Source organism: Calliopsis andreniformis, chromosome 5 (assembly GCF_051401765.1).
Source record: "Calliopsis andreniformis isolate RMS-2024a chromosome 5, iyCalAndr_principal, whole genome shotgun sequence".
Taxonomy (NCBI): domain Eukaryota; kingdom Metazoa; phylum Arthropoda; class Insecta; order Hymenoptera; family Andrenidae; genus Calliopsis; species Calliopsis andreniformis.
This window is the reverse complement of record NC_135066.1, coordinates 4,165,017-4,175,963: the sequence shown is the minus strand read 5'-3', so window position 1 is coordinate 4,175,963 and position 10,947 is coordinate 4,165,017.

Genomic DNA, 10,947 nt, shown 5'->3' with positions numbered 1-10,947 from the left:
TCCTCGCTCTCGAGTACCATTCGCCGCACGTGTCTGTGATCGACGTCGAGCTCAGGGCCGACTACAATGCCTTCCTCAAAGCAGGGTGAGTTCCAGAGGTGATGATCGTTTCCAGGATATGTTTCCATTGGATTTTCCAGTCACTTTCGCGCCGAATAGTTTTGCGAAACGATCAAATGGTTTCCCGAATACGACGATCGATGTTATTTTACAACGTCGTAGCTCGATATTCGATACACCTCGCGCGTACGAAGGAGAAAGATCGCCCGATGCTTTCCCCTGCGATTCATTGCAACTTAAATTCAAATCACGGAGAACCATCGCGTGATGATCATTACATGCTGCTTTACGTTCAGATCTTGATTATACCGACACAATTTGCACGGGCAGATCTTCTTAGTTAACTGAGAGATGGAGAGAGAGGGATGTAACAGTCATTAAATTCTAGGTCGCCCGGCCGACTTACCGAGGTGCATGCGGATAATACTGCAATTGATTACACGGTGATAACAGTGCTGATTACTAACAAAGGCTCATCTTCGTCCTCTTATCGAGCACGGATTACAGAGTGTCCTAAGGGACTTCCGGTGTCGTGGCTGAACGCCGAGAGTCAGACCAAGATAATTCCAGCCCGTCGTGATCGTAAAATAACTCTCGATCTCTATGGAACTCTTTCATTAGATGAATTCTCTTGTACCGGTAAATGCAGTGACTTAATCAATCGAATTTTCCACGGCTTTATCATTTTCTCTTCGATGAGAGAGAAAATCGCTCTCTACGGATCTTTTTCTCTTGTTTTAACCCTGTTGCTTCTTTTTCTTAGTGGTGCTGTTGAATTCCGATGAAGAACCGGTAGCCACGAGGCAAATAAAAGTGCGAAAAATGGATCGATGCTTTTGCGTGAGGCATTGCGCGTGTACGTGCATGGGCAACGCCCGGGGAACCAGTTGTCAACCGATGTTACTGGAAAATTATCATGCCGCTGGTTTCCAAGGGCCGATTCCGACGTCACCTGTCGAAATTCCTGCATGGTCTGATGTCATCACCATTGTTCTACTGTGTATCACTGCGTTATTGTTTGTTTTACTCTTTTTGGGTATGATGAAATACCTTCCTTTCGTGAAAATAAAAAATTAACAGCTTTTTGGAGGAATTTTAACAAACGCACTGTTCCAGGTTTTCTAAAGTGGTTAATCGGTTTATGTGTGCCAGCGGTGGGTCGTGCAGGATTGGATGTCCTACTTGATACGAACCAGATGCACCAGTATTATGAAAACGATTTAAAATCGAGGCCCATTGTATATGATCAGTTAGGGGCGCCTTTGCATCCGGATACGGGTCGAAAAACTGTTAGAATTTGCAATAGGTGAGAAAGCGAATTTCCATTGTGAACTTCAAATTAACTGTGCATTTTGCTTCTTTCCAGAAAAATAGAATTCTTCCTGAACATAATATTCTTTTTCCTTTTTCCCTTCGCATTTTGTCATTCGTTATGCTCAGGACAACGGCGTCCTAGTCAGCCTGCAACCTCCGGTGAATCCAAAGTAAAAATATATTTTGAGAAATAAGTCCTGCTTCTTATCTAATTCTAGTTACACTCTGAATCTTCCTATTTAGACAAGTCTAACAACCGAGAAGGAAGATGAACCACCTACCCTAGTTTGCCTCAGCACATACGGCGATACTGTGAATTCGAAAATGGAAGCTGAGGACACGAAATACGTAATAGACGAGTTGAAAAAATCCCAGGAATCCTTGCAAAATCAAGGCAGAAATAAGGTGTGCTTTAAACGACTATGATCAATCTAAAACATATACTAACAGCCTGAATTATTTACAGAGAAATCGTCAGATCGTAAGGGAACATAGTTCATCCGATTGATGAAGATCGATGGAAGGCAATTTCCGAGCCAGACACATCGAAATCTACTGTTTAAGTGAAATACGGGATCTAGCGTTGGCTCAATGAGAATTATACACGATGCGATTGCGCGACGAGACACCGGGTAGAGGGAATTTGTGGACGCTTTCGGCTGATATCTATGGCGAGGGGTGGGTGGTCCCCGCTTTAACCTATTTTTTCCACTGAGCACTATTTATATGCGACGGGCGGAATGTAAATATTCATACCGAATGCACGTATTTCTCGTGCATTACGCTTAGTCGTGGCGAATAAAAACAAATGCTTGTTACGCCTGGGAATTTTAGCTACGAGTCTCTCGCAGGGAAAACTTAAACTGCACGCCAACTGGGAAGAACGATTCCAACGAATCCATCGATTGATTTATATCTGTCCCTAATCTGAGCGACACTGTAGAGAGATTTTTGAAACCAATCAGCAATCAAATTAGAATAGAAGAAGATAATATTTCCCAAGGTTCGCCATCGTGGAGAAATTTTCACTTTGCTCGACGAAAACTGGTCGATCGTCAGATGCAGAAAGGAATCGATAAAACCATACCGTTCGCCAGCATTTCCACTACCCTTTCTCCCGGTGTCTACAGTATCTGCATAAACGTGCAATTTCTCGGCGACAGGTACCCCTCGCTACCACCTTTCTCATCCTTCGAAACCTGTACGTTTTGCGGCGCGCTCCACACGGTATCTCCCTTCATGGCAGACTCGTTTATTTTCTTTCCTCGTCACATGCTCGTAACCGGGACTTCACAAGGGGACATTGTTATGCGAACGACAAACCAGACGCCAGTCGTTATACTTTCGACGCTGTCCAAGTACCAACGTTTAACTCCATTTTTGTCCGAGAATCATATTTCTTTAATGGCTCCACCGATACGCCGAAAATACCAAGTTCGCGAAACGTTCTACTGTCCCTGCAGGAGATATACATATAGGACGTATATACATGTAGTTAATATCTTGTTACACGTGGATTATCTCGCGACAAGCACCCTCGGAATGAAATCGTCAAACTTTCCTGTGCTTTGTTCGCCCCCATTTGACGTGGCGCTTCCCCTTCCTGCTTTTATATCTCTCCCAAAATTCTGACACATTGCAAGCCCCAATTTGCTCCGAATTCTTTCAAGCTCTTAAATATTCTAGTATCTGCTGTTCCTCCATTCTCGCAACGAAACAAGTAATTATCAACAATGGAGAAAACTAAGCTATTCCACCATCTGTTCTTGTATTCTTTCAAAACGGAAGCGCACCGCGGTAACCGAATTTCGCCACGCTTTATTTGCCGCCCCAATTTCCCTCGGATCCCCTATTTTTAACTGGCATTACCCAGAACGAAATTCCGATGTTTACGTTTCAAATATTTTTCCCGAGTAGATGCGCTACCATTTATTGTTTCCCCTGGACTGTGGAAACTCGGAGGAATTTACTAATTTTTCGCCATGGAGCCTTGTCCTTGGGTTATCTTGCAATTACGTGTTCAGTTAATGCAAACCCAATGCTTGCGCGACGTTTGCTCTGCAAACGCGCGAACCCAGCTCAGGAAGAAACTCAGGCGCGATTCAGTTCCCTGCGCGCGGAATTTCAGCGCGTCCCGTTCCGGTAATTACCGCATTACCGCTTCATTCGCAATTTATGAATACGGACCGAGATCCTCGGGCAATCCGTAACGCTTTCTCGCCGTGCCGAATTCCACGGGTGCCTCGCTGTTTCTTAGTACCGCGTTTCGCTCCTGCGATAGTCGATCGCCAGGAGGAAGGGAAAAGGGAAGGAACCCCTTAAGCTCTGACAGCTTGTACGCTCGGCGTATTGTGCGGGTTATCTGCATGCACCTGTGCTCGACTTGGATGGCCAGCCCGTGCACGCCCGCGTCGAGAGAAAGGCGGTTCTTTCTCCATTGTAATTCAGTAGCCTCCGGCTACTCCAGATTGACCGTACTCGACTGACCAGAGTGAAGCTGTGGAGTCCAGGTGAACGCGCGAAACGGAACAATGGTAGCCATGTTCGCTCACAAAGGAACGCGACGTGAGCATTTCTTTGGCAGGGAAATATTTTCTGCTTACGACGTACGAAATGCCAGCGGGCGAGTAAGGAATCGAAGATTCATGGTTCGCTGGGTTTCTGCCAATTATCACGATATTCAGCCGTTGCCACGCGGTGTCCTCGTTTACATACTATTCTGATGACTAAATCTAGGAGATTCGTTATTGGCAGGTAATATTATAGTAGAGTTACGATTTGTTACAAATTTTCCGCATCGCGAAGCTAGATTTAATGAGCAACTTGTGATCAACGACTTAATAGAGGTGCGCACCAGGAGATTCCTTCTAAGCTAGTCATTACAGCGAGCCGCTATGGGATCACGATGATTAATGCATCGTTTCCGACGTACCGGTAGCTTCAAGGTTACAAAGTGATGGAAGATTGGGGTTTTTTTACCTTTGAAAATTTTGTAAGTGGGTGGAGCATGCGCTAAATATTTATATTCGCGATTGTGTGGAGAAGGGATGTAGTTAAGGGCTACTGCGAAAGAAGACTACCTTCAGGCTGTCTACTCGAACGCGTGGCTAAAGAAAAATAAATAAACTGCCTCCATTTCAGTCGAGGGAGGGTTACTTCGGACTTCTTGAAACGACGGATGTTGATATTTTCAAAGAGCGGAGGGAACGGGATAAGAATTCGACGTTTACGGGAAGTTTCAACGGACTGCTGCTTCCTTGTACTTTATTGGAAGTATTATTATGGTACTGGAAAACTTATCTATACGATTCTTTTTATTAAATTTGAAGACAGAAAATGTTTGTGAGTTAAGCGAAAATGTCCAGAAATTGAAACAGAGAAATTAAAGGAAGTAAAGAGACAGAAAAATGTTCTAATTCTTAAAATTTTGGCATTTTCACGTTTGAAAACTTGAATATTTGAATATTGAATATTTGAATATCTGAATATTTGAGTATTTGAATATTTGAATATTTGAATATTTGAATATTTGAATATTTGAATATTTGAATATTTGAATATTTGAATATTTGAATATTTGAATATTTGAATATTTGAATATTTGAATATTTGAATATTTGAATATTTGAATATTTGAATATTTGAATATTTGAATATTTGAATATTTGAATATTTGAATATTTGAATATTTGAATATTTGAAATAAAAGTGTACTCAAAGTCGTTGCGATTTAGCGAGAAAAAATTCTGAATTTATATATTTATCGTACTTATTTCTATTTCACTGTTAAATAATGTAAAAATGCAAGTTGGGAAGAGCCTGTATCGTTCATTATTGAAACAGAGACACCTAGCTCGAACATATCATATAAAAGCACCATTTAAATACGATAACCTAGAAGACCGCGAGAGGCCACTTGCGTCGCTTTCTTTCCAACAGATCGCGGGTAATGAGCAATGGCATTATATGCCAGGTATGTCAATTTATACAATTTTTCCATAAATACTACATCTCGACTATAGTAGCAGTCATAATTTCTTGCCAAATTCACTAAAGCTTTATTTTAAGTATTAATATCACACTCACCAATCAAAATTACAATCCATTCCCTTCTTTGCCTTCTCGTGCCGTGACGCCGCGACCACAGAGAACGTTCCTATAAAAGATTTCTTCGTTAATCATACAAATTTATTTAAACATCTATTTTGGTATAAGAATTCGATAGCTTACCAGTTCTGTATTCGTTAGAGGCCTTTAGACAACGTTACACTTTAAATATCAGGCAAATATCCGACGTTTAACACGAGATGCAAATTGACTCCACGCAGAACGATTCTCTCTAACAATTTGGCGCGGATCAACGAATTATGGCAGCTGCCCCCTAGCGGCGATTAGACGAACTAGCGTTTTGAACCCAGACATGCTGCGCGAAAAGGATGCGCAGAGTTTTGCAACAATGTATCGCGGCGTGGCGTCGTTCGCAAGAATCTTATCAAGACAAATTAGTCTACAACTCATAATTCTTCCAACAAAGGTAACACTATTTACTTGACGTAAAAACCTTAACATTACTCTACTGGAAAATCGCGTTTCCTTGACTTCTATCATCTCCGTACAAGGTCTATAACGCAATCGTTTCACCAACACAATGAAGTCACTCTGCAATTCGAGTTAACCTTGACTCTAATCTCCTTTTAATCAAAGAAGCCATTTTCGTTTAATTATCGATGAAATCATTACGGAGCACTCGCTGAAACGAAAAAGATCTCGTTACGTGCGTGCTCCGCGTGAACAATTTCCTTCTGTCTTTCCCCATCTTTTCTTTCTTGTAACAGTGTATCGGGGATTTTCAGATCGCGATGCAGAGCTCGACGATAGTACCCGTGACCAATGAAGCCCTGTTCACGACGACTTCACCCGGAAACGCATCAGGATGGGCCGTAGAGACTGTTATCTCCTCCTGTTCGTCGTCGTCGGCGAAGGTAAGTCACGTTCGAATAATAAATACCGCGGCTACACGCGGCTAGCGTGCACAGGACCGTATCAACTTGGAATTCCTTTGCACGCAACCGCTACGTCAAAATTATTTCGCCGCTGAGAACGGGGTGTGTTGCAAATTTATAAATGGACTTCGATATATGTATTTTCTACTAGCACGAATATGTTCCTAGAATCTGAAATAAAAGAGAGAACATCATAGGTCTGGAAATTTACAGAGTTTTACAATTTTTAATTTCATATTGTGTAAGGGAAAGAGGGGGAAGCATATTTATAGTTGAGTAGATGGCGCTAGTGCACTTGCAAGGTAGGAATAAATATTTTAGTTAAGTTTAGTAAAAAGTGAAGAGTAAAAGACAAAGAAAAGAAACATTGCTAAGTAGTTCTTCAGGGAAATCAATTTTTGAAAATATGTATTTTTCTTAAAAACCAGAAGATTTATTTTTGAAAGCTTTCTGAGTCAAATAAATATTTCCAATATATATATTTCTATAAATTTAGCTCGTCCCTTATACTTCTGAATGACCTGAAAAGTGATTAAGAAAGCAGACATATTCATTGTCAGGTTTAGCTTTCCTAATCTAATATCAAAGTAAACTTTTTAACCCAATTACTTGTTTCACTCAAAATCTAAAGTAACTTTTAAGAGATCTTTCAGGGAATAGACGTCTAACAGGTAATGTAACGCAACATGCGACAATATTAATTAAAAGGATACGTTTCGTAGAATTTCGTGCTAAATAGGCATATAACTCTATTTAGAACAGCATGGTTGTTTGACTATTGGAAACGACATTCCTCTATTTCCCGTTGAACGTATTCGCGAAATTAGCCGTGCCGATAAAAGCCATGGTGCATTCCCCGCGCAATGGCGAACATCTGGTGCCCCGGTTCAGTACGGAATCCTCGCACAATGGTGATTACTGAGGACAAAAGCCGAGGAACACCATGAATATATTCTTGGTGGCGGGGGTCCCGCTGTGTCTCTTTGTCTTACCATTTCTCCTCTACTATATCGCGTCTCCGCTTCGTCGATTTTTCACCCCCATCCACGCCAGGCTTTCTTCCCTTCCTGCTCGATTTTTCTGCCCTCTCCGTCGGTGGCTTATTGTACGAAACCTGGGCTAAAATACAGTCGCTCGATGAGCCGCCCACGCCGACCAGGGACAAAAGCGGGGAATTTAAGGCAGCTTCGGAACTCCTGCCCCTGTCGACTTGGATGCACGAATGCAGTTGTCTCTGTGCATCCGTCGTTCGATTTGTTCATGGACAAAATTCTGAACAACCGTCCCAGGAAAGTTCGCTTTTCCGCCTTGATTTTCGACTACGCGAAAACAGCTACAGCGAATCCCTGGGCCAGTTAGTGGGCTGGAATTTCAGGGAAACGCTCTCGATAGTTATTTATTGCGAGATCGTGGTTTATCGGCGTTCCTTCGTCGCTGTCTGCTGCGGTGGAATTCGACGCGTTGCTCGCCACCAGGTTGCTGTCCGGCTTTTGTGAAATTCAACCAACGCGCCCGTAATTCCACCCGCTGATTTACATTTCCGCATCGTTTAAGATCTCCCAACGATCGAGCGGGGAGTTCTTCGTAACCAATTTGCAGAGTTTGATCTAGAAGCTATTAATTTCGTGTTTCATAAGTACGTGTTCGCTATCTTCTGGAAACTGGATAATTGCCGTGCTTTTCCTTTGCAGTAATTACAAATAACCTCGACCTTTCAGTCTTTCAAAGAAAACTTCCGTTCGCAATAACTCCAGCGTTTGTTTCCTGTATACAACTTCATTTTTGCACCTGTGTTCCACTTTAGAGACACATTCCGCCGCGTTTATTTCCACTCAACCGTTATTACTAGATTCTAGTCTGATCTTCGTTACGTTTTTTATCTCATAATGAGGCTGTGTAATCCGTCTTCCTAGGTTCGAGTTTTGTTTCAGACTATATTTATTAGGAGATCAGTGTTAGATATCTCATTTTTTTTCTTTCAGCTGAAATTATGTGCTCGATGTTAGAAGACTGAACCGTCTTGCGGTTAAGAGTCCTTGTAACGGTTTTAAGTGTAAAAAGAAGGTAGCGAGTCTAATAGCGGCTCTTTTTGTATTTTCCCTCGATCACGATGATTGCTGTCCAACCACACAAGATTCGAGGTTGTCAGTCCTCATGACACTCAGAATTAGTACCGTGGAAAGAGCTATGCACTTAAAAATTTCTAGCTGCTCCCTTTACTCGTCTCGCTAGAAGGCTGCTGGCGACCCACAAAAAGGTCAAATTGCATCTCGGAACCGGTTTCAGAAAATGCAGGTCGCTAAAGAATCGTCTGTAATTTAGAAACGAACCTACAGATTTGTCTGGATATTACCTATCCTTGAAATTTTTTTTGCCTCGTCGAAAGGGCCATAATGTTTTCAATTCCACCTCAGACTATAGATACAGTATCATTTGCCAGTGATTCATATGGTAATGCACGCGTTATGTTCCGTACAATAGTTCTTCGTGGAGAATAGCGTGGCTGTTTGAAATTCTCAAGTCCGACCACCACTTGTCCATTTCTCTCGTTTCCGGTTCAGCTTGCTCTACCAAGCTCGAGGTACTTCTACGGAACACGTTTGCATTTGCGAGGCGTCGCGCAATGGGCCGGTTAACGTTCTCTCCAAATTACGCAGGTAGATTGTTGTGTACAGCTGTCGACGCGAATCTTGCATTAGCGCCTCGAACGACGCGATTCACGCAGCATCGGCTCGTTTTCGCGAGAGCCTCGCAATAGCTTTGTACCCTATGCCCTTTCTGGTTTGGTCAGGGGACTTTGAATAATTGGTCTGTGCACAGGTAATGTCGCAGAACAGTTTCGTAATCAAGATTTGCAGAGAACTTTAAATACTTACAATGGCATGATAGTAGAACAATACTAAGGGTGCTTTTTGTTACTTCATTTGTAAAGGAGCAGTATGACGCTTCTTGTTATCGTAGCTGAGAGCTACTTTAAACCTTTCCAAAGAAACTTTGGCGTTGCATGGAAATGCAAGAAGAATAGTCTGGTGGGGGAATGAAACATTGTTTGCAGTCTTTCGTTGGAGCAATGTGACTGCAGTCCACTGATATTCATGTAGGTCAGAATAGTTTCTAATTAACGGTCTAGGAGCTTCTGCACAACACATGGGTCAGGTCTTTTTCCAAACATCGGATCTATTTCCCAGCATCCTTCGCCCATTGTTTCACCTATTCAAACAGACGCGGATGTTTGCTCACAAAACAGGCTAGCGTAAGATAAACACGTGGAAAAGAAAGCAGTCGAAACTGTTCGGAGGATATATTATCGTCGAAGGAGATGGCCAACACGTTAACGCGCAAACTTCGACTTCATGCTTAATATTTGACTTGGCAACTTTAGATTACTTGGTGAAGAGAGCGGCGAACTTTCTACTATGTATATGGTTACTATATAGTCTCAATCGTTTCGTTCAAATTCCAAAGATTAACGTTAAATTTTCCAAGTTAAGCAACGACAGTATAACGAAGAAAAGAATTCAAGCAGGGAACGAAGAAACTTCTCACCCTCGGTTGTTCGTCGTTTGCGCCGACATAACGCAGCATCTTCTTTCACGTCACCCATAACCTCCCTCTGTAAACAATTCCACCCTGTGTAGCAAACATGTCGCAGTTGCGCGATTTACCAAGTACGAAAGACATTAGTTTTTTTCGCAGACGCTCCATCCACTCCGCTAGAAAATATTAGTCTACAGAGACGAAATATGTTTGCTGAAACTTTTCCTCCAATTAACTCCAGTTTTAGTCTTCAGGGATTTGTAACAAGAAAAATTAGGAAATCTACTTGTACCGTTTTTACCCACTCGTTTCTCAATTCTCTGTTACACCTAAAGAACGATGCGACACGCTGAATGAACTCGTCAAGGTAACTTTAACAAAATTCTACCCAGAAAATCCGACGTCAGCAGGCGTAGTCAGTGAAAGTTGCGAATTAATTAAGAAGCGAGCAGCTATGCAGCTCGACGAGGCCGTTTACAAAAGCGTGGCTAAAGTCATTATGCTCGCAGGTAAGCAACGGTGGCGGGCATAATTCGAACCATGCGCGGAAAAAGCTGCTCGTCGCAGGGGGCTATTACCTCGCGATGGAAACTACAGTATGGGTGTGTCCGTGAATAGACGTGGGTTCGCGTGAAAAACGCGCGAAATGCACACGCAGCCCATTCACGAAGCGAGCAGGCACACGCGCCGCGTCGTGACGCATTAATAAATTCGCCAAGACCTGTCGTCGCGGCGATGTAATCGCTCGTTTCGCATTGGGGTCACAAAAATTATCCAACAACCGATCCCGACCCTTCAGCACGACTGGAGGAAATAAAAGATCCAGAGAAGAAGGGCTGGATTTCAGGCGTAGCGGGGAACATTAATGTGCTCGCGGGCGACGAGTCGCGAATGGAAATCTCGAGAGTAAATAGAGGAGAAGCCACGTGGGACTCGAATCGCAACGTCTGGCCTTATACGATGCCCTTCGATGCAGCTTTCTTTGCTCGTGTGCGTGCGTCGCGGGCGCAGGACTGTTCGTGCGCGAAAAGCA